Source organism: Megascapheus bottae, chromosome 3, assembly GCF_031878675.1.
Source record: "Megascapheus bottae isolate mThoBot1 chromosome 3, mThoBot2.hap1, whole genome shotgun sequence".
Classification (NCBI taxonomy): domain Eukaryota; kingdom Metazoa; phylum Chordata; class Mammalia; order Rodentia; family Geomyidae; genus Megascapheus; species Megascapheus bottae.
In genome coordinates this window covers 89186123-89209913 of record NC_143511.1, presented here as the reverse complement: position 1 = coordinate 89209913, position 23791 = coordinate 89186123, and positions in this window count along the sequence as shown.

Here is a 23791-nt window from a genome sequence, read left to right as displayed (position 1 = left end):
AACCATGGTCCTCAGATCTCAGTCCTCTGAGCAGCTAGGATCACAGGTGTGAGACTCAGGCATGGCTGAGGGATGCATCTTATCCAGCCCCTCCTCCCATCCCCACAGCCTGTCCACCAACAAGTGAGCGCTGTCTCTGCCATCTGCCTGCCTGTACCTGAGCCCAGAAGCCAAAGAGCCACAACTGTGGCCCAACGCATTCCTCTCCGCAAGCTGTTTGTACCCGGTGTTTTGCTGCACCAGGAACTGCTAATACACCACAGTTGGCATATCAAATATCTGGAAAGCCAATGATCCTCTTTCTGCTGTTTCTGTTATTTTATTTTATTTTTTTTTACCCTGACAGTCCTGGGGCTTGAACTCAGGGCCTGGGCACTGCCCATTTTTTGCTCAAGGCTAACACTCTACCACTTGAGCTACAGTGCCTCTTTTGGCTTTTTCTGTGTGTGTAGTACTGAGGAATGGAATCCAGGTCTTTGTGCATGCTAGGCAAGAACTCTACCACTAGGCCACACTCCCAACCCCTGTTTTGAGGCTTTGGTTTGTACAGTATTCCTGAAAGGAACACTTTTTTTTTTTTTTTTTTTGCCAGTCCTGGGCTTGAGCTCAGGGCCTGAGCACTGTCCTTGGACTTTCTTAAGGCTAGAGCTTTACCACTTGAGCCTCAGCACCACTCTGGCTTTTTTTTTTTCTGTGTATATGGTACTGAGGAATCGAACCCGGGTCTTTGTGCATGCTAGGCAAGCACTCTACCACTAGGCCAAACTCTCAGCCCTCCCTGGACGCTTTTTGCTCAAGACTAGAACTCTGCCACTTGAGCTACAGCACCACTTCCAGCCTTTTCTGTGTATTAGTACCGAGGAATTGAACTCAGGGCTTCATGCATGCTAAGGCAAGTACTCTGTCACTAGACTATGCACTCAGCCATGGAGCACTTTCAAAAAACACTTAAACCAAATGAAGGATGCTTTCGTCCAGTGGGGGCTTCCACCCTCTGACTGTATGAAAATCTGACTTACAGGGGGGGGGCCCTGCTTGGTCCTCGGGATCTTCCCCTGAGCTTCTGCCAGAGGTTCGCCTCCTCAGCGGACTCCAAACCCCACTTTAATTTCCTCACCCTGTGAGGGCTTTTCAAAGTGCGGCTTCAGAATCCATCTTCTTGGTCCCTGTTTGTGTCTTGGCTATTTTCCCTCTGTAGTGTGCCAATGGCCCGCAGGAGAAAGGCAGGCAGACGGCCAGCAAACCCTCTGTGCTCCCTTCTCTTGGGCATCACAGCCTTCCAGCCCTGGCTACTTCCTTCAAACAGCTTCTGTGAGTGCGTGTGGCTCCAGACAGATGCCCCACACCCCCTGGGGTGGCGGCCACCACAGCCGGTGACTTGCTTGAGGCAAGAGTCTGGATGCTAACGTCTGCCAAACACTCTGAGATGTATATTAAGCATCAACACTAAACATCTCGCAGATGGCAGCTTGATTCTCTCCTTTATTTCATTAACACTGTCAGTAACGTTACTTTCTAATGTGAAGCCAGGCCCGAGTTCCTGGAGTGAAGGGGTGGGGGATATACAGTTGCGTCTGCCGAGGGCTTGTCCCCTGTACCCAGGGGCTCCACGGGTCCTGGATTTTTCCTTCCTGTGATGCCGTGTCAGGGTGGGTGTCTGCTTGCACACTCCTGGGAGCTGTGGCAATTCACCCTATTTTGTGTTTGGGGGAACACAGTTCTTAAGGTTACAGTGATAGGCTTGAGATGTGTATAGAATTCTTGGATGAAATTGCCTGGGCCTGTTTTTCTTTGGTTGGTATTGTTAAATTATAACTTCAGTTCCCTTAGTGGTTATAGGGCTATTTAGATTTTCTATTTTATTTTTATTTTCAGAGTTGTTTATTCTCTAGGAATTTGTCAATTTCATTTAAGCACACACACACACACGCACGCACACGCACACACACACACACACACATATATCACTATTTTTTTTCTTTATATAATATTCTCTTGCTGCCCCATCAAAGATTGCATTTATAATCATGTTTTCATTTCTAATGTTTTAATTTGTTCTATACATCCTTTTATTCTGTACCAATATTTCCCCACTATGTCTCAATACAAGTTTTTCCCCCCATGAGTCAATGCCCTCTGCTCAGTGTGCTTTCTTATTGTTTATTTAAATTTCTGCTTCTCTTTTTTAGTCTGCTCCTTGGGCATATTTTTAGATGGATGCTTAGTTCACACATTTTCAGCTTGTATTCTTTTCTGAAACAATTGCTGAAGACTATAAATTTCCATGTGTATATTGTTTTTATGTTATTTCTCAAGTTTTGACAGGCCGTATTTTTATCACCTTCGAGTGTAAATAGGTTCTAATTGCGTTGTGATACTTCCTTGAACTGAGAGTGATTTAGAATCCTTTTCCAGCTCTCCCTGCAGCACTCTTGCCACCCTAATTGTGCGTTCGCAGGCTGTGCTGAGGGTGTTTCTAGAACTTTCAGATTTCTCCCGATTTCCTGGCATCCTGGAGGCTGGGGATGAGGTTCTCGTGAGGGTTTGGTTGCGCTTGTTAATTGTGTGAATCGCGTCTCCACCTCTCTGCTGACTCATTGGCGGTCTTGATTCATCAGGTGGAGGAAAGGTGTGTCTCATCTTTCCCAGGCCAGCCTCTTACTCTGTGCAATGTTGTCCTTTCTCTTTTGACACGCTGGCCCTTGTCAGAGCTCCTCGTGAGAGCTCCCACGAGTGAACCTTTTGCCGTGCACAGAGTCCTTTGTAGTTCCAGTGTCGTCCCTGGCACGGTGGCTCTGTCTGATCTCATGTTAAGGTCGCTGCTCTGCTCTCTTGGTTAGAAGGAGCCCATTGTCTGCTTTTCCTTTCTTTCTCCTTCCGTTAGTTGAAACTTTTCTGTGTTAAGTGCTAACTCTTTATAGGAATCCAGTCCATCATTAACTTGCTTTTTACTAGAGCATTTGGTCTGAGTGTGTGTGTGTGTGTGTGTGTGTGTGTGTGTGTGTGTGTGTGTGTGTGTGCTGTAACTGCTGCTGATACAATCTAGCTTTCGAGATTCTTTTCCGTTGAGTTATTCAAATTGCTCACCGATGGTGGATAGGAGTTCTTGCTGTGCTCCCCCCAACCCTCGGAGCACCTCCTCCCCACGCCACGGGCTGTGCGCGTGCACCGTGACTCCTCCACGGTTCCTCCTGGGCGTTTGCGTCGACGTCTACTTTTGATACCTGTCCTTCGGGCCTTCACACAACCCTTGCCCAGGGCCTGTCCCAGAGCCTGTGTGTGCGGTGTGCATACGGGTACATGTGTGTTCACAGGTGTCCACGTCTGCTGAGCAGCATCATTTGTCAGGCTAATGCTAGTCTCTGGGTCAGACGCACATGTGTGATGTGTCCGTGAGTGCTTGTGTGTCCAGGTGCTTGTGTGTGTGTGTGTGTGTGTGTGTGTGTGTGTGTGTGTGTGTTGCCACCATTGGAGTAGTAATGGTAAACTAGGAATCTATTTTTTATAAGAAAGGATGAGGAGGAAGGAGGAATGGAGAAGGAACATATCAGAGAGTGAAGTCAGAAACTCTGGAACTGGCTCTCTGCAGGGAACAGAATGGGGGGTGCTATATGGGAGGTGGGGTACATGCCACTTCCCTCATTTGTGACTTTTGTCAACTTTCTCTATTTCGTGATTTCCTCTTGTCAGATACTGAGCTGTGCTGTGGACAGGGGTGTAAGTGACAGGGTGGCCTGCCCTGGAGCAGACGCTCCCTCCGCCCTGGAAGGAGCCAGGCTGACAGGCCATTTTTCCAGAGGCCTTCTTGGCATGATGGGAGGGGGGAAGCCACCGGATGACCACAGGAGGACTGGAGGGAGGGGCGGAGCCCTGGCCTGCGTGTGGCTGTCCCCCGAAGCTGACAAAGCTGCGTCGTGAAGCCCATGGCTTAACATCAGCGACTTGACTGTGGGGAGCACTGGCCAGCCTGGAGGGCATCGGAGGTGGACGCCAGGCTGACCTTTGCTGTGAGGAGGATGGGTGCCTGCTGGCCTGTTCAGATCCCCTGCTCCTAACCAGCGGTTGCCTGAGGTTCTCCCAGCCCTCTGCTCCCTGTTTCCCTCGGGAACCTTGGTCCAGCTTCCTGAGCTCCCTCAAGTGACCAGGCAGCGTCCAGCTCAGCCTCTCTGATTCTTGTCTGTACTGAAATCCACTTCCTCTGGGTCCTGAGACCAGAGGAGATTTTCAGGGCAGAGGCCAATGTCTGTGCCTCCCCTGCCGGTCAGGATAAAGTCTGCCTTCTCAAGGTGTGCGCATCTCTAGGTTGGTTCTTTTCCTTGTTTTGAGATAAAATCTCACTATGGAACTTGGGCCGGCCTGGAACTCCCGTTCCGCCTCCCTCAGCCTCAGGGCCTGGGTCCTGGTGTGCTAACGAAAGAAAGGATGGGCTTAGAAGTCAAAGAAACAGCATGCACTCCAGAAACACAGAGGTGACTCTGGAAGCAGTGAGTCCGGACAGCCCGAGGGTCTGCTCCGAAGGCTGGCCCAGGAGAAACGTCTTATGCATTTCAACACAAAGTTGCTTTTGAAGGCAGTTCTCTGGCTGGGCAGAAATCTGGAACTGCAAACCTGTCCCATTGAGCTAATTAGTGAGGGTGCTTCCAGCAGAGACGCTGGCCCAGGAGGCTAACGTCAGCTGCTCAGGCTTGGGGGTGACCTCTGGCAGACGTGGGTGTGGCCCTGAGCGCCTCCCTTCCCCTCACGGGGTCACTCCTTTGGTTTCCTACCCACTCTTGCTGCTGACCTAGAGAGGACCCTCACGCCTTTCCCTGTGCTTGCCCGTGACCTTAGAGGGCAGGGCAGCAGGTCATGGCGGGTGTAGAGCAGGAGGCAAAGCTGCTCCTCCCACAGTGGCCAGGAAGCAGAGAAGGAGCTGCGTCCCAAAGCCTTCTTCTAGAAGATGCCACCACATCAACCAAGAGCCAGGACACATGGGGCCGTTACCTCTTCCTATGCGCTTCGTGTTACCACAACCACAGGACCACACCCCATCAGTGACCTAACTTCCTCTCGCCAGCTCCACTTCTTCTATTGTCAATATCTCTGTGGGCTGGTGGCAGGTCCCTAGCACGTGGACCTATGGGGACGTCCTAGATCCAAGCCACAGCACTGTCCACCCTGTCTGTCCTTCTACCTCCATCCCAGCTCCCTCGGCCAGTGCTGGCTCACTACCCGTAACTGAGCCTCTGGTCGCTGCCCTCTGGCACCTGGCACCCCCCCTCCCCTCACAGATTCCCTGCAGACTGAGAAGGCCCTGCCATCAGGCTTCCTGGAACAGGAGGGGCCCGGGCAGGAGCAGGGGCGGGATTGTCACATGCTGGGTTCTACGTTGGTTCAAATAAGTTTCAAGATCCATCGACTTTCTTCTTGCAGGGCCCAGAGTGACACCAGGACCGTCACGGGTGCTGGCTCTCTCCAACATGCTGCCCCTTGGTTTCCACCCACTCCTGTCTGCACTCTGCTTCTTTACCCAGGGCCTGTGGTGAAGGGATTGTAGGAAGAGAGCTTCCGCTGCGCCAAAGAAAAGAGGCTTCCCGTGATGGAGCCTGTACAGCAGGTGTTCACCCGTGCCACCACCCGTCTCCCAGCCAGCAGGCAGCCGGGGCCTTCAGGCCAACGTCCAGGGTACTTTGCTGGCCCTGGTCTACTACACAACTCAGGGCCCTGTGACGGTCCAACCCTGGGGTCGGAACAGAGGTATGAGTTCTCATGGAGGCCTTTCCATTGGGCCTGGCTGGACCACTGGCTTCAAAGAGGACCCAAGAGTAAAAGGGTCTCCTGCAGCCTCCAGGAGATTCTCTGACTTACTGGGACTTAACAGAGACACCAGAGGAATACACAATGCTCCTGCAGGCAAAGGCCAGACCGCAGCCAATGAGGCGATGCCAAAGAGGCACAAACATCTCACCGGGAGGCCGGTTATTGGAGCAAGGAATCGTGAAGACATCTCACCTTTCAGGCCCCTGCTCTCTGGAAATCTCTAAGACAGACTAGGTCAGACTGCTTTATCTACTTACCCACGTACCGTCCGTCCACATACCCGTCCATCCATCCACTCGTCCACCCATTCATCATCCACGTATCACCCATTCATTCGCGTGTCCATCCAACCACTAACAATGCACCTATCCCTCATTCATCCATCCGTCCTTCTATACTTCCTTCCATCCTCCAATCCTACCATTCGTCCACTAATCAAACCATCCACCATCAGTTACCCAGGCTTGTTTCCTCTACATACCTATTCATATACCACCGTCACATCCGTCCATCTGACATTCATCCTTCTGTCCATAATTAATTTCTCCAACATCCACCCATCCATGTATCCATTACTTTATCCATGTACCCATCCATGTATCCGTCTACCTTAGGGGACAACTTGTATCTTCATTGGATGGGGATGGGGAAGAGAAGAAAGGGAGAGGGAGAGGATGCAGGAACTCCTCGGAGGAACAGGACACAGGTGTAGTGGGCAAGAAAACACGTTGGTGGAGAGGAGGAATGAGTGAGGCCCTCGAGTTACATCTTCCTCCTTCCTCCCACCTTTTATAGGTGACCTGGGCCCCGTTGTGAGTTTAAACAACACACGATGAGCGAGCTGTTTGCAATTTGTTTTAAGTAAACTCACGTGGGGTGAGGCAGACCTGGTGTGGAGCTCAGCCCATTCGCAGCTCCCACGGACTGAGAGCAGACTCACCCGGAACCTGGAGGTGAGGGAGCCGTGAGGCAGGCTGCCTGAGGAAGGAGGGTCTTCCTTCAGAGCAGTGCTCTGGAGCCAAAGCCCCTCTGTGGAAAGCCCTGAGTTTCAGCCCCAGAGAGCTGGGCTGTGAGCAGGTGTGTATTTATCTGAGAGCAGGTACGGGTCCAGCAGCGGGCTTTCTTATTGAATACTAACTATAGAAGACAATGGGTTTCATCAGGACATTTTCATATATGTGGACCGTGTAGCTCAGCTTATTAACAACACTGACTCCCGTCTCCAGTGCTTGTTCCCTTCTCCTGCCCGCTGGTCCTGCTGTTTCTCTCCTGGGCAGACACTCAAAGCAATCAGAGTCACCTTACTGCGCAGATACCTGCCCATCTCCACTTCCTGTGGCCACACGCACTATAATCCAGTTATGGAATCTGCTTAGCTGTCCGTTCGCAGATGAGTACATAAAGAAAATGCGGCCATATTTATGTAGCTACAAATAGACAACATGATGCCATTTGTAGGAGAATGGAAGGAACGGGAGGTCCTCTCTTACAGGACTTCCTGGTAAGCCCTGCAGGGATTTAGACGCCTGCCGCCCGGACAGAGCCGGAAAAGGGGAAAATTACCGAAGGATGTCTGGCCAGACAGCCACATTGTTGACCCCAGGAACACTGCGGCCTTGACGGTTTCCCCCAGGGAGACTCAGCAGGCGCAGCAGCTACTCTGCTGGCCCAACAGGTCTCCTCAGATGACCAGAGCAAGCTGGGGTGAGATCAGAGATCTCCAGTCCTTGCACTTCAGATCATGGAGGCCTGAGGTGGGGATGTGCCCCGGAGGACAGGATTTTCAAGTCTCTCCAAAGGTGGCTGATGGCTTGAGCCACCCCTGACCTCCCCTGACCTCCCAAACCCCTGGAACTCAGAGCAGTGATGTCAGCGAGTTGGTGGCAAATGGCAGATCCTCAGAGAAGACCACTTGGAAGACGTGTGGTGGCGGGTCTCCTGTGGGCAGGCGCCCTGTGCTGGCAAAGGCCACCCTGCACTCCCACCTTGCCACCCTCACTCACACTGGATGATCGAATATCTCAGCTCACAGCGCACTGAAGCCCAGCTCGTTCAGTCACCTCCCCTGGCTGGACCTTTAACTCAGCCCCCTCCTGCAAACTCAGGCACTTGTAGCCACGTGAATTCAGCATGGAAAGTCTGAAAAGTCTGAGGGCTTCCCATCCAGGCACAGCTGATGGCTTGATCTTCCTTCCTGGACTTTGAAGGGGACCCAGTAGGGAAATGCCACCAGAAAGGGGCGCTGGGGCACGGCACAGGGCGAGTCAGAGACGAGGAAGGGTTCTCATCCTTCCCCATTCCTCCCCTTGAGGAAGGCGCCATCCCCTTGCCTCACTCACCTCTGAGATACAGAACTGGCACCAGAAGGAGTCTGTATAAACAGACTGAATTTGCCAGCCACCTCCTCGCTGCTCACTAGACGACAAGGCCCTTTGCCTTTGTTGAAACGTTACATAAAGCCCTCGGGTCTAAGTGTCTCTCTCTTTCCTTTCTTTTCTTTGTGCTCTGCTGCATGTAAATATTAATAAAAGTCAGATTCCCTTTCTCCTGCTAATCTGTCTTTTGTCAGTTAATTTGCAGGCTCCCTGGTGACTCACGAAAGTGGATGGAGGAAAAGTTTGTCTGCCACAACTCTCAGGACACCGGCTGGTGATGTGTCTCAACAGAGCTGTGGGCTGAGTGGTGCTCGGGGACACTCTCTGGAAGCACTGTAAAAATGATCACTACTATCTTTATGTACTTGATAAAGGAGTGGTCCTGCAACGTGTCAGCTTAGGAGTACAATGCATCTTAATCAGTGTCACCTCCCCTCCCATCCCTCCAACCCCACCCACTGGTTCCACGGACATTCCTACACTGACTATTCTGACTGCATTCATCTAGTCTTCCTCACCCCCCCCCGCCCCGTCTGCCTTCCCTCCCCCCCAAACCAGCCTGCCTTCCCTCCCCTTGGCCTCCCTAAATATGGCCAGTTCTGTCCGGATCGCAATACACACGTGACCGTTTGAAGGGATGTAGAATGAGAATGGGCTCAGATGTGTTTAAAACAGTCATTTCCTGCGGTGGAGGCCATTCTGGAGCCCTGGTATCCCGGGACGGACCCCCCTGGAGATGCAGTTCGGAGATGAACTGACCCGCTGTGGATGAAGCAGAGCTGGGGCGGGGTGGACGTTCTCTTCCGTGTGCAGGCTGACTCGGGGCTGGTCTTTTGGAGCTCTGTGGAGCCCGAGCTCCCTGGCAGGGGACAGTCTTGCTCTCTTGTTTTGATCTTCCATGCGAGGTGGTGGAACATTGCGGGTACCAGGAAGGGCTTCCCTGGGTGGAGTGTCGCCCACCTTGTGCAGACGGCATGACGACATCACAACTGCTTGATGAATGTCTTTGCAGTTCCCTGCTTCCACTTAGACGTAGAACCCACTGCTAACTTGAGGCCAGCATAACTGTAAGATGAAGGGAAACGCTGAGCTGGAGTGGTATATACTGCACACCTGTTATCCCAGCCAGCACCAGGGGGGGCTGAGGCAGCCGGACTGAGGGTTCAAGACCAGCCTGGGCGACACAGCAAGCCACTCTCTCAGAGACAGGTTTCCAACCAAGGGACCCTTGGTTGGACCCAAGGCAACCTTCCTGCCTCGCCCAGGATGGGTGACGATGGCCCTGGGGGTGTGTTTTGGGGTCCTGAGACCCGGGAGGAGCCTCAGCCGCTGCCCCGCTCCTGGAGTGTGGATGGGGCCTAGACCAGGGGCCCAGGCTGGGCACTGGGCCGGGGATGTTCCTCGGGAAGCTTTCCCGCCCCCCCCCCTTACAACAATTCGAGAAATTAGTAGCCGCAGCCATATAAAAGAACACAATCAATCTTTCATGAAGTGCTCAGAGCAGCCCGCCAACGTCAAACAGTTTAATTCCTGATTAAACACAGCAACAGGCTTTTGATGGGGCCGTTACTTTGCATCCCTCACCCTGTGCACCAGATTACTCCTAATTGCAGAAAAGTCAACAGAGCCATCTCCGCCTGCTGAGGAGGACTGGGTGGGGGGGCCTGGTGACGACCTCCCATCTTACACAGAGAGACCAGACTGGGGGAGACTGCGAGGGGGACCCTAGAGACCACTGCCCCCTCTTAAAGGGGGCACCAGGCTGGAGGGCGCAGTTCACACGGCGTGCTATCTGTGAATCAGATGGCAAGTGCTTACTTCTTCCAGAACACAGAGCAAAGTGTGGGGGGGGGGGCACAGACACGCTCCAGGGCCTTTGCTCCTCAGTGCTCAGCTCAGTGCTCCTCGCGTTGCCTGGTGTTTGGGAGGTACCACAAGCAGGACTAACAGCACAGTAGATGTGGAACACTGAAGGACAATGGCAGATGGGTGGGTCCAGCTCCATCCTACGCTCAGGGCCAGGCCGCAGGGCTGGCGGGGCCTCTGGGGAGGGGTAGATGGTCTTGCAGCAGAATGAGGGAATGGCAAGTCTTTTCATTGCTGAGTGGAGTTCAAGGCGGGCCTTCCTCCCGGTCTGTGCTGGGTCTCCCGCTCTCCCACCTTGGGTTTTGTCTCTGGCGAGTGGAGCTGACATGGCTGCTATGGCATCCCCTGAGAGCTTCCTTCCTCCGGGCCAGGGTAGCCGGGCCCCTTGACCGCTCTGCTTGTCTCCAGTGTGGTCGGACCTTGTCCTGACTGCTCCACTGCTTCCCGTGTGGCCAGGCGCTTCTGTTTTCTCTTTCTAGTGGGTGAGGGCTCTGGCTGAGGCCTCTGTCTCTCCCTGGTCCTGTGACAGTATCTGTTCTAGGCCTGCCTGCTTTTGGGTTTAGTTTTGACATAAGTCTCTTGTCTTAGGGGAGTCCAGACTGACCTTGAACCTTCAACCCTCCAGGGCTGGGATCACAGGTGGGTGCCATGCCTGACCCCTGGGCTCTTCTCACGGTGTCTTTGGTCTTCCTGCCATTCAGGTCGTGGCCTGGGTGTGTGGATACTCCGTGGCCAGGCCTGCTTCAAATGCTTTCTCCTACTCCGTGGCCTCGAGTGCTTTTGAAATCAAATCGGGAACCATTCACATCCAACACCGTGTCTGTTTTTCACCCACCCTCCCTTTCCATCGACCCCAGCCTGCCTGTGAGGTGGGGGCAGCTGGAGGTCTGGGCCTCAGTTTGCCCATCTGCAGACTGCGATATGGTGGTGAGGGCTCTGCTGGGAGCTCCTGCAAAAGATTCGAGCCCAACCTCCCAGGCTGCTCAGCGGGTAATCAGATGACATCTCAGATATCTGGGGATTGGGGAGACCGAGCCAAGGAAGAGAGGGAGAGAGACCAAGAGCCCAGAGCCCTGGCAGGTGGAGACTTGCTTTGTATAACTGCCCTCCAGCCCCCTTGGACTGCACTGGCCCCAAGGTGAGGGCTTTCTCCCCTCCTGGCATCCCTTCAGCATATCCCTCAGGGCCACACCTGTTATCTCTGAGGGGTGCAGGCGGGGTGGGCGTCTGTTGGGGGGAGCCACCCTGCCTGGAGAGATGTGAGCACATGTGTTTTCCTGGAGCCCCAGCTCCCTTCCATGAAATGGGCACACGAGCCTCACAGAGAAGGAGCAGTGAGATAGCTTGGTGCTGTCACAGGCTGAGCACGCCCGTGTGCCAGTGTCCTCCTGCACCCTTCCCTGACCACCTCCCCCTCCACTCTGGCCCCTGGCTTCCTCCTTGGTCAGGCCGGAAGCCAGTCGCATTCTTGGTAGGGGGGCCTGGAGCTCCTTTTCCGTAAGACTGAGGAGGTCTCTGTGCCTTCCCTGCTCTAGGAAGAAGCTGCTTCTCCCCTGTGAAGGGTCCCACCACCCTGCAGCCCCAGAAATCCCTCTCCTCTGTCCCCTCCCAACAGCAGGCCCCGAGGTCGTGAGGACCTCTGTCCCCATTCCCTGGCACCAGGTGTAGAATGTGGCTCACAGGGAGCTCCTGAATGCTGGCAAACAAACACCTTGTGTGTGTGTGTGCGTGTGTGTGTATGTGCACACGCATATGTGCACATACATGGATATTAAGTGAGCTACTACTTCTGCTTTGAGTCTACTGTAGATGCATGCTAACAGCAGGCTCCGCCCACCCCCCTCCTCCCCCCAGGAGCTCTGTGGTGGGAGGGGCAGGCCATTATCTCCTCCCCTACCTCCAGTGTCTTGGCTGGGAAAGAGTTCCCACCTGGCTTTGCCCTTCTGTTCACCTCACAGCCAAGCATCTGGGACTGCCTTTTGACCACAAAGCAATTAAAATCGGGCTGGGCACACGGAATAGTCAGGAGTGAAAGTCAAGTCTTGAATGGCTTGTCTTGGTGAGTTCAAGGTGCTTCCCGGCCCCACACACATGCTTGCTGGGGAGTTCGCTGTGGTTCTGCTATCTGGTGGCTCCCTCTAGCACGCAAATGAGTAGGCCAGGTGCTGTTTCCATGGCAACCCCCTCTCCTCCAACCACCGGGGCTCAAAATCGAGTTTTCAGTTTATTCTTCCTGGGGTCTCCCCACACCTGAGGGCTGTTTTGGAGAATGGAGCGCCGGCATGAGGCCTTGCCTCCACCTGCCACGTCTGCCTCCCCTCCAGGGTTTTAGGAGTTAGTCACGTTAGGGTCTTTTGCTTTGCTTCCTGAGGGAGAAGCAGGATTTGGGTAAGGGAAGGGTAAAGACAGGCTTGATCTGCTTGTGTGGTCCTCGGAGGCCTGCGTTCACCTCCACAGGGATGTTTCATCTGGTGCGGCTCTGTTCTCCAAAGCCCCCCACTGGGCTGTGTCCAGCAGCCTCCAGGGGCCCTGGGCCAGACAGACACCCAGGCCTTCCAGCGACCCCTCACCCCAGCCCGCTGCCTTTCCCTGCTGGGTCCTTGGGAAGCCTGTAACAACTTGACACCTACAGCCGGCCTGTATGACACCACCACCAGGACCCAACCATTGCTTTCTGAATCGAAATTAGAAAAAATTCAGTAAAACCGGAACTGCTTTCTCAGTCACATTCTGGTGACATTCAGGGGTTCATAGCCACCACAGTAGGCGTTGGTGATCTAGGACGTCTCTGTGGTCACCAGAAGTCCTCTGGGACCAAGGAACCCTCAGGCTTAAGACTAGAAGGTTCTAAAGGTAGCAGTGGCACGCACAGGATTCAATGTTGAAAATGAACTATATAACTTTGCCGGGGCCAACCGGCAGCAAACCAGGGTTCGCAGATTGGGGTTCCTGAAATAGGGGGCAAGGACTAGGAAGAAATAGAAGAGAGACAGACACACCGGGTCCGGGATGTCTGCAGTCCAGGTAAAGACTGCCGGCGTTTATTTTTCACTCCCGCTTCTTCCCTCCTCCAGACCCCGGGAACCTCCAGGTGTTACATTCATATGGTAAATCTCAGGTCATTTAAACAGACTAAGGCCAGAAAACAATAAGACAATAAAGCCATTGTCTGATGCAAGTCAAGGTACAGTTTGATTCCACTCTGGCTCCCAACATAACTTGTGGGTGGAGAGCCAAGGTAACCCTGTCCCAAAAGAAATGGACTCATTACCTGACTTGTGTAATTGTCGCCCTTCTGAATATCGCCTTTATAATAACAATAACAAATAAAAATGCATAAAAAGCCCAGAGGATTCTGTTGCTCATGGTGAGTCTAGAAAGTTCTACTTGACTTCGAGGTTTAGATGTTGAAGCCCAGGCACCAGCCGGGATGACTGTAGCATGCGTTCAGGTCTGGAAGAACAGTCTGCAGAGTGGAAGTAGAACTTGCTCTATCCTCAGAAGCCCTGTGGTCAGAGCCTGGGGGCTGTGCTTGGAGCCGGGAGCCTCAGGGCAGGTCTGGCTCATCCCTGTGTTCAGCTGTGCCACCTCTGTCACCTCACCTTTGCCTCTGAGCTGGCCGCTTCACAGGTCGTGGGAGTGACAGGAACAGGGCACCTCTTCCTGAGTCCAAGTCCGAGTCAGTTTAAACCAGGTGTTCACGGAGAGCTGTGACCGGCCCTGTGTCCCGGGAAAACTGCAGGTCCACTGCTTCTGGGAGCTGCTTTCCATGACAGTTACCTTAATTTAACACACAGGAAACCCAAGAGAAAGGACTGGAAAAGACCCGAGGTTACAGAGTGAAAGTTCTCCACTGAGGATGAACCTGAGACACAATGAGGGTTCAAAGCCCACAAGAGCCTGGGACTTGGAGCCAACCGCACTGCAGGCCTTTGGCTGACAGTGACCCCACCAGGTTTGAAAGGCTCGCCCCGCCCCCTGCAGGACGGAGGGCCCCTCAAACCCAAGCTGGTCTTAGCTGGCCTCCCTGCAGATGCCAGCGCCCTGAGCCAAGGCGCCTCCTCCACAGCCTTTCCGCCCCAGCTGACCCTCTCACCCTCCCCAGATTGCCGGCTGCCATCCACCAGGGCACAGACCTGGTCTCTTGACTGGTCCTCTGAGGAGGGCAGGCACCAGGCCTCTGGCTTCCATGCCTGCAGCGGCTGCTTCCAGCTGTGGCTGGACTGATGTTAACACAGTGAAATCCTGCAGACACTGAAGCCACAGCGGGTCATGGAGGCATACGCCACCATGAGTCTCACCATGTAGAAATGCTTCTCCATGAACCCTAGCCAAGACACGTGATGGAATCTGACCATTGATTTTTGACAGTGTTTTCTAGTAGCTACCGCAGCCCGGGGAGCTCCTTTCACCCCAGTAATGTGAAATACGATTTCTAGGCCAATAGCACAATAGGAAAAGCCTTTCTGAAGTAATCAAGAGCTGCGAGAGCCTTTTGGCTGGCGGCAACTTTGTCACCTTGACGATCAGAGGCCGGAGCCCCTAGCGTCTGCCCTGGCAGCAAGGGAGGGAGGAGGAGGAGGAGGCAGAGCTGGCGTCTGCATTGATTGCTCTAATGCAGAGAAGCTTCAAAAAAAAAAAAAGTCCATGAAGAAAGTCAGGGCAGGCATAGGACTTCCGGAGCCAGAGGCTTGTGGCAGCTGCACAGACTGTCAGTAATACCACCTTCCTGGGCCCACAGGGCCCCAGGCATGCCGCTTAGCAGCACAGGCTGGTGGCAGCTGGTTGACTGAACAATCAAATGTATCTAAGCTTCTGGACACTCAGCTGCCACTGCCAGGTCTGGGACCCCGGGGCAGGGAGGGCCGACTAGGGCTGGACCTCCTGTGAATGGAGCTGACAGGCATTCAGGCCCCATGACCTGTGGTTTCTGCCAGGCCCAGGACCCCCCAGGCAGGGAAGGCCAACCAGGGCTGGTCTGCATATGAAGAGCCCCGTAGGCTCACAGTCATGGCGGGGAGTCTGCTTTTCATACTGAGCCTTTTTTTGGTCACTGTCCCAACAGGGTAAGCTGTCATTACAGAGGCCCATGTACTTGGGAAGTTTCTGAGCTCTGGGATGTCCCTGACAGTATCTGTGGACAGGGTGAGGAGGGAGGGCAGGGGACAGACTACAGAAGCAGAATCAGGAAGAGGAAGATGGAGAGGGCAGCCTGACCCCAGGGGACCCATCTCAGATTTGACAGCTAGATGAAGGGATGGGCCAGGCTTGAGGTGAAGGAGGGGGGGTGGAGTCACAGGAACTGAGGTAGACGGGGTCTGGGGTGTCAGCAGGCATGTCTGGGCGCCATCCTGCCGGGGCATCTTAAAGCAATGGCTTTTCACAAAGTGGACTGGGAGACATGCTGGGAGAGCAGCCCCAGAGGAGCTGGCAGGGCACTGGGCAGGGGTCAGCAGAACAGCAGGGGTGGGCATCTCCTGGTCCTCAACTCATCTGCATTGCAGAGGGAGCTTCTCCCAGTCTGTAACAGAAGTCCTGAAGCTCGCCTCCTGTTAGGCCAGCTTCCCGGGCAGCTTGTGTGGGGGGTGGGCATGGGTTATGATTGTATGTGTATACACACACATATGTGCAGGTACACACGTGCGTGCGCGTGCACTACGCATGCATGCATGCACACGTAGGCATGTGAGTCTGTGTGTACAAACAGGTGTGTGCAGTGTGTGGGCTTCATGTTTGCCCCGGTGCCATGTGTGCGTTAGCGTGTGTACGTGTTGACATGTACACAATGAGCCGGCCTTCGCGTTGCACAGCTGTGGGTGGCTCCCGCCTGAAGCTCCTCGAGGCCCTGTCTCTACCCACCCTCTCCACCTGTGAGCCTACCCTTTGCAGTCCTGGTAAACTGCCAGCTCCCAGCAGCCTCAGCGTCTGTGCCAGGAAAGATTCAGCACCTCCCGGCCCCACTGTCCAGTCAGGACCCACGGCCCCTCACCTTAGGGTACCCCGTGATCAGTAGGGGCCTTGGTACACAGTAGCTGTTCATTCATTCATTCATTCATTCATTCATTCACTCAGTGCTCTAAGGGTTTTCCATGTGAAATAAACAATTGAATGAGTGAACGAATGAATGAATGAATGAAGACAAAGTAAGCTCCTTAACCCCATGTACCTGAATAACCCTGGATAAGCCTGGGCTTTGCTTTCTCCTGTGGGAAACCATGGTTTGGTGCTCTGACGTGACATATGGGGTCAACCAAAGCTCAGGCCCACCAGCAGAAGCCGAGGTGTCGTCAACAGTGTCTGGATGACACTTCAGGTAGGTTAAACTCACATGCCTCAGTTTCCCCATCTGTTGTTTAGGGCTGCCCAGGGTCCTGAGGGGAGGTGAGCGGAGTGCTCTGAGCCCATCGCCTGTGTTGCTGTCCAGGCTGTTCTTGCTGTCCTGGGCCCCTGCATGTGGGGTGACCTCAAAGCTCCTTCTCAGCCTCCCCAGCCCCACGCTGCCTGAGAGCTCTTTTCTACCCAGCGTCTCTTTAAGTATTTAAGCCAGGATAATGCAGCACCCAGGCTCTGCTGGCCCAGTGTGGGGCTGAGGCTGCAGCGTCAGGCTTTCAGAGCTTCATTTTAATATCTTGTTGGAAGAAATTGACCCCGAGTGAAAGATGGGGCTTTTAAGGCATTAGCAGCCCAGGCAGGCTTGGCCGGGTTTGGCATGAGCTCCACTTAAACGAGGAGGAGATCCGCTCACGAGCCTCCTGACCCTGCTGCTGGGGGGGGGGGGAGGGAGCTGTGGACCTGACACCGAGGGCCACACAACCACAGCAGCCTGGGGCCAGGTGGACCCGGCACTGAAGAAAGAAACACACAAACCTCCAGCTGCCTCAGCCCTTTGTGCATCACCACCCCTGGCCTAGGCCGCCGGGGAGTGGAGGGGGGGAATTCTCCGAGGAAAGAGCCTGGCATGTCAGCAGGGTGAGCGCCCAGGCTGGGCAGGCTGTCCACCTCTAACCAGAGCCTGCTGAATCATCCGTCACTCCACGGGGCTTGGTGTGGAGTGGTGAGTTGGCCACCAGCTTCCTACGGCCCTCACCCACCCCATCTCACCCTGCTGACATGCCCACTGGGCTGAGAGCAAAACAACACATCCTCCTCCCGCAGCCCTCAGGGGACAGCCCCAGGGAGCTGCGCTTCTCTGTGACTTTAAGAATGTTCTGGAAGGTGACACTGTGAGAGCTGCCATGGTGTTAGATTTGCTCCTGCCCGAGGCCCTTGGGTTCAGCAGAGCAGATTCTGAGCCGGGGCGGATCCTGCCGGGGTCTGGGGTCACAGTTTTGGAGGAGGTTGGGTGCGGGACCCACCGTCAGCCCGCAGGGTGTGAGGCCTTTGCCTCTGAAGGACTGCACGCCTTAGTGTTTAGCGAGACTTCTGTGTTGCCTCTGTGGATAAGATGGCTGGCTTGGCCTGTAAGTGAATGGTACAGCTAACTAATGTGTCTGTAGCTGGGAATTATTTATTGCTCGTGATTGCTGTGCCTGAAATTTCATTCAATACATAATTCATATTTGGGAGGTTTTTTTTTTCCCCCTTTGAGCTCAGAGCTGGGAAGAAACGTCAACTCAGAGTTAGGCTACGTGTGAGTGTTTGCACCAAGGGATGTCATACAATGGAGGCCATCTAGACTGGGCACAGGCCAAAGAGTCTTCTGGAGCTCAGAGCTGGGCTTGGTTCCCTTGTCTGCAGCCCTGAAGAGGACGGGAGGGGAGGAGAGGGGAGGGGAGGTTATCCCATCCACATCCTTTTAGACTCTGAATTGTCTCAGACTAGGCTCTCTCTTTATCGACAGACCAGGAAGATTGTCCACAAAGAGAAAAACAAGGCTAAAGCAGGAGCGATTGTGGTTAGACTTAGGAATCACTGCTGTGAACCCCTCCACGCCGACACTGGCTGACCTCTGATGCCTGAAGACCTCCTTTGCGCTGCAGACGCCCTCTCTGAGGCTGGCTTGACGGGAGGGCTGGACCATATGAATCCCACAGTGTGACTGTGTAACCCCACGACGACAAGGAGATCACAGTGGGCTAAAAAAGCCCAAACAGCAAAGCTAATCAGAGAAGAGATTTCGAACAAAATTCCCACCAAGACCACAAGCAAAACCAGTTGGGGAGGGGGTTTCTAGAGGCTTGTGGTCAGCCCTCAGCCATAAAAGCCAAGACGAGTCTCTAGCCCCTAGCTCAGGTCTGTGCTGTAAACACCCGCTCCTGCCCTTGGTATGCATCCTGATAAAATCTCTGCCTCAGCAGGACAGCAGAAGCCACAAGGGATCAGCGAGGAGATGACAACGATATCAGGGAAGGAAAGGCTGTGTCTCAGGGTGCAGACTCCGGGCCCACGGAGTGTTAACAGGAGCTACACAGGAGGGACGGGGAAGTCACCTCAAGAAGTCTTCACTGGAGCGCAGGAGCTGCAGGAGATGCGGGAGGTGGCGGCAGGCAAGAGGAAATGGGAGCTTGCTTTAAAGCAAGGGTGTGTGTGCCTGTGTGTGAGAGAGAGCGACCCTGTGAGCACTCGTGCATGTGTGTAGATGGTGTGTGTACACACATGCAGGTGTATTTTTTGTCGGTCAGAGTGCTTGAGCTTGGAGCGTGGGCACTGTCCCTGGGCTCTTTTACTCAAGGTTAGCGCTCTGAGCTCTGAGCCTGGTGGTTCACTGGAGACGAGAGTCGAATGGTCTTTCTTGCCCAGGCTGGTTTTGAACCACAATCCTAGGATTATGGGCCCCAGAGGACACATCTCGATCCCCAGCTTCACCTGCAGGCCAGCTGGCCACCAACGGCGATGCTAGCCGCCAGAATCAGGAGTCTGCCTCATACACAGCCGGACGGGGCGTGTGCGGAGCAGGCTCCCGGTCACTGCCGCGGCTCACTGCCGCGGCTCACCGCCGGGCCCGGGTGCCATTCCATCCCTACCTCTGATCTAGCACTGGGCTTCTCACTCGTAGCACTGCTGAGACATGGGGCTGGGTGAGTCAGTCTGGGGCAGTCTGGAGATGCCAGAGCACGGTTCACCCTACCATTGTTACAGTTCCAGTGCCTACCTGGGGCACCCTTGCCCTGGCTGGAACCTCCGGGTCTCCGGCTCAGACCCCAGCACGCGGCCCACTGGAGCAGGATGAGAAGAGGGGCTCCGTGCCGGGTCGCCAAGGCACTCAGCTCCTCCGTGATCACTGCAAGCCAGTGAGGCCTGGTCCACCACGGACAGTGGTGACCCCTCCCCCTGCACCCTGCATCCTCATCCCATCTTTCTGGGGACCCAGCTACTGGCTGCCGGACCTCTGGATGTCTGGACCGCTGGCAGGGAGCAGATGGCTGTCAGTGGATCGCCCAGCAGGCGGGGTCAGCCCAGGTGGGGCAGGGCCATGTTCACATATGGCCACTCTGGTCCCTACGCCAGGCTAGCTGGGGTGGGCACTGGTGGGCAGCGGCCTGGTGGCCTCATCCTGACCCTGCGAGATCAAGGCAAAAAGCAAGACCGTGGGTGGGCAGACTCAGAGCGGGAGCCCTAGGCCCTGCTCTGCAGTCAGAACTGTGCAGCCTGCTTCAGCGGGTGGGGATGGCCAGGACCTGGGTCCTCTGGGCACCAGAGAGTCACCAGATCACCAAAACTCCGTGGGGGAGGGCCAAGCCTTGTCAGGGGGTGGACGCCAAGCCTCGGCTCCTCAGGGAGCCAGAGGCAGCCAGGCCTGGAGAAACACGGCCCCCACACCTTTACAATTTGCTTTTGTGTTAATTTCCCTGGGAGCTTGGGGGAATTGAGCAAAAATGTTGGTAGTTAATTCAATAATTAAAAACAAACACTGCCTTATTTGAAAAGGTTTCATTCTTCCTGCCTGCCGGGCCAGGATTCAAGCTGTCAAGAAGGTTATGCTGATGGGTGCCAGCCTGGCACCTGCTCTGAGAGCACTGTTTATTTCAGCAAAGAGGCAACTGGCTCCTGGCAGAGAGAGGAGGGTCTCTGGGGAGTCCCGAGGGCCCCACGTTTGTATTGTCTCCATGAATTTGGACCTTCTGGTTTTCCTGCCTGGATCCCAAAGGTGGGTGAGACCTGTGACTGTGAAACCAGACCAAAGATGGGCAGGTCCTCCCTGCACCAGACCAGGTATCTGTTCCTGGCTCACACAGGCTTGGAGTCTGCCTGAGATGCCTCCTGGCCTTCAGGGGAGCAGCTCTTCTGGAGTTTTCTATTCACATTAGCACGGAGGGTTCAATAGCCTTCACCTCTCTCCGATTAGGGCTGGTCATGGGTGGCCCAGATTTCAGAACGGACTGGGCATATGTGCAGATTGTGTGTGCGTGTATGCAGGTATACATCATGATAGTGAGATCATGCATGCAAGACTATTCACGCATGTGTACTTGCACACACAGAAACCACGGCACATGGTGCGCATGTGTTGTATGTGTGGCGAGCAGGAGCTGTGTGCGCGTGTGCACACTCACGTGCGGAGGGGTTGGGACTTCATCCAGGCCCCTGTGCTGGCCTGGGGTCCCACACTGCTCTCCCTGACCCAGGGCCCAGAGCCATGCCAGCTCTGCCCAGTGTTGGAGCAGGGCTCCGGGCACTCCACAAGGGTCTTACGTGAGCAGCGCTGCTTCTCCAGTGAAGAAGTAGCCAATTCCCCGGGGCCCCATGGCTAACCCGAGGCCCCGTGGGTGCTCACTGCGCTTGCTGGTTGGAACAGGCCTGAATCCTCGAAGCCTCAGCCCCACCTCTTTTGGGGAGAGCCTTGACTCCAGGCCCCCTGGCATCTTCCTGGGACTGCAATAGGAGACCCCGAGTCCTCTCGGCACCTCCTCCTGCTAGGCCCGGAGGGGACCCCCAGAGAGGGCTCTGCTGACCTGGCCTTGTCTTCCAAGGCCATGTTTGCCAAGGACTTGCTGATTCACAGCAGGGAGGCCCCTCAGCCTCTGGTCACCCTCGTGGCTACACAGGCAGTGTGTGGTCCTGCTGCTCAAGCAAGTGTCCTGCAGGCGTGTTCAGCTGTACCCGGCCCTGATGTCCCCTCCATGTCCTGCTTGCCCCTGATCTGAGCCTCCTTGCCTTGCTCTCACATCTGAAGGGAGGGAGCCCTATTCCCCTCTAGGCCTCCCTCCCTACCTCCCCTCTCTCTCCCTCCCTCCCTCCCTTCCTTCTTTCCTCCCTTCCTTCCTCCTTCCTTTCTTTGTCAGTTGTAGGACTTGAGCTTAGGGCCTGGGCACGGTCCCTAAGCTCTTTTGCTCAAGGCTAGCTCTCTACCACGTTGAGCCACAGCTCCACTTACAGTTTTCTGGTGGCTCATTGGAGATCAGAGTCTTGTGGTTTTTCCTTCCTGGGCTGGCTTTGAACTGTGATCCTCAGATCTCAACCTCCCGAGTATCTGGGGTGATGGGTGTGAGCCCCCAGTGCCAGGCCAGACCTCCTGCTTGATGGAAATCTGCTCCCTCTATTCAACCCTGGCATACCTGACGTTCAAGCAGGCTTTGCCCAAGAGACGCAGGGAGCCCTAGCTGGGAGCCCCCCCCCCGCCACCCCGGTCCCTGGCTGGGGGTTACCAGGCCTGCAGGGAGGGCAGTCAGGCAGGAAACAGCCTCCACGTTCCATGCCCTTGGCTAGCCTTCTGCAAGGCAGGCAGATGGTGCAGCGACCGCTGGAAATTTTCCCCAGCCATTTGCTCAATGCCCTGGGCAACCTTCCCAGGTCTCCCTGGCATTTCTAAACTGCTGCCCCTCCCAGAAACCAATGCTTCTGTCATCTTCAAGAGCGCCAGCCCCTCATTTCCAGTTGTTCCGCCTCCTGAGCACGAGACAGCTTTGACTGTGGCTACTTCAGGTGAGCTCAGGGCAATGGTGGGGGGTGGGGTGAGGGCAACAGAGGTGACAGTAAAGTCAAGCTTCCTAAGGCTCAGCAACCTGTGGCCTGAGCTGGTCACTCCTCAATGCCCCTTTCTTGTCCCAGGCAGCCTCGACAGAGCAGGGGCAGGAGGCTGAGGACAAGGTGTTGAGGTCAAGGCTCTCAGCAGGAACAAGAGTCCTCGTTGGGACAAATGCGTGGGTGGAAGTGGTCATCAGTGCTCGTGCCCTCAGCACCAGGGAAGGACGGCCCCTGCTCTGTGCCTCAGTTTCCACGTGTGGAAAGCAGGGACACTCGGAAGCCCCGCCTTCTTGGCGGTGGGTGGAGGGGGCTGCATGTCTATGGCGGGGTACTCAGCTCTGCTCTTCCCAGAAGAGCTCTCTGAGCTTTTAAGCAGTTCGCATTAGCTGGCCTTTGTGGCCCAAGCAGGCTCGGTGGGCAGTTATCAAATGCTGGGCAGAGATGTGCCTGCAGTGGCTTCTGAAGTTCAAACGCTGGGAGCAGCACAGGCCTGGGGGCTAATTCCCAAACGAGCAGATCAGAAGGGTGGAAAAGCCTGGTTTGATACCTTTCCAGCACGCGCCTGCGCCAAATGAGCAAGCAGGAGTTCAAAGGAGGCAAACCCATTGATCTGTTTGTTTACTTTCCCTGGGCTGGGATTTGGGGACTGCATATCCTGAGCTGTCACTTTGAGTTCTGAGGTCTTCCTCTTTTCCTTCCCCGGCCCCCACAGGGACGGGGAGGGGGTGGAGGTGGGTTATCCTCAAATTCCTGGAGGGTCCAGCCACCTGAGGCAGAGAACCTTTCATCAGCTAAGTGGGCCTCAGAGGCCACGACCACTTTGCTGCGTTAGGAGCCCGTGTGGGTGACAGGTTCTGCGCAGCGGGCTGACTGTCTTTTTCCTGGTGCTTAGGACAAGGCCTCAGAGACCTGGGTGCCTGCTGCCCTGTCGGGATCCCACTGTCCCCAGTATCTGGGTCAGCCGTCAGCCGTGGGCCCCATGGTCCAACCATGCCCTGTGCCCCTATACCCACAAGGGGTACAGGGAGTCCCCCGAGGTGTCAGGACTGGATCCAGCCTTAGAGGTCCTCCCACAAGCCCAGAGTACCCTGAGTTCTCTGCTCACCGTCCTGACACAGAAGGGGCGCCAGGCCCCCAGCATTCCTCGACCACCTTCTCCTCACCACCCCGCTGCAGGTCCAAGGCCTCTCTTTTGAGCCAGGGCTCCGAGAAGCCGGAGCAGAGGCTGCATTTCCCCAGAGCCCAGCCCATGCGTGTCTGGTCCTTGTTAATATTCCTTTCCTTTTTTTCCAAGTCTGTGTCAAAAACAGAGAACAAAACAAAACAAAATACACAGGCTGCCAGTCTAGATACTTCCAGAAGGGGCAGCACAGCAATCCCCATCACAGTCCACTTAGGGACAGGAGGGTGGTGGGCAAAGGGCGTGCCAGCAGGACGTTTGATTGGCTTGTTCTGGCAGATGTGGCGGGGGCGGGGGGCTCTGGCAGAGACCCTCCAGGTACACTGAGCCTTCCTGGCTGGAGGCTGGAGTTGGCATTCAGAGTCTCTCCCTCCAGCTTTCCTTAGAAAAGCTTCAGCACTTCCATTTCTGTTTGTTGTCTCTCTCCCGGCCATTCCTCCTCTTCCTCCTTTAATCTTTCCTCCCTCCTCCCTCTCCCTATCCTCCTTCTCTACCTTCTCCCCTGTCCCTGTTCTCATGTTCTTCCCCTCTTCCTTTTGGATATGGCCCAGTGTCATCTCTTCTAGGCTTCTCCCACCACCTCTAGCCTCTCGGGTGAGGTATTTCTTCTCAAGTCTTGGTCCTCATTCTCCAAGACTGAGCACTGAACCCAGCCGGCCTGAGGTTC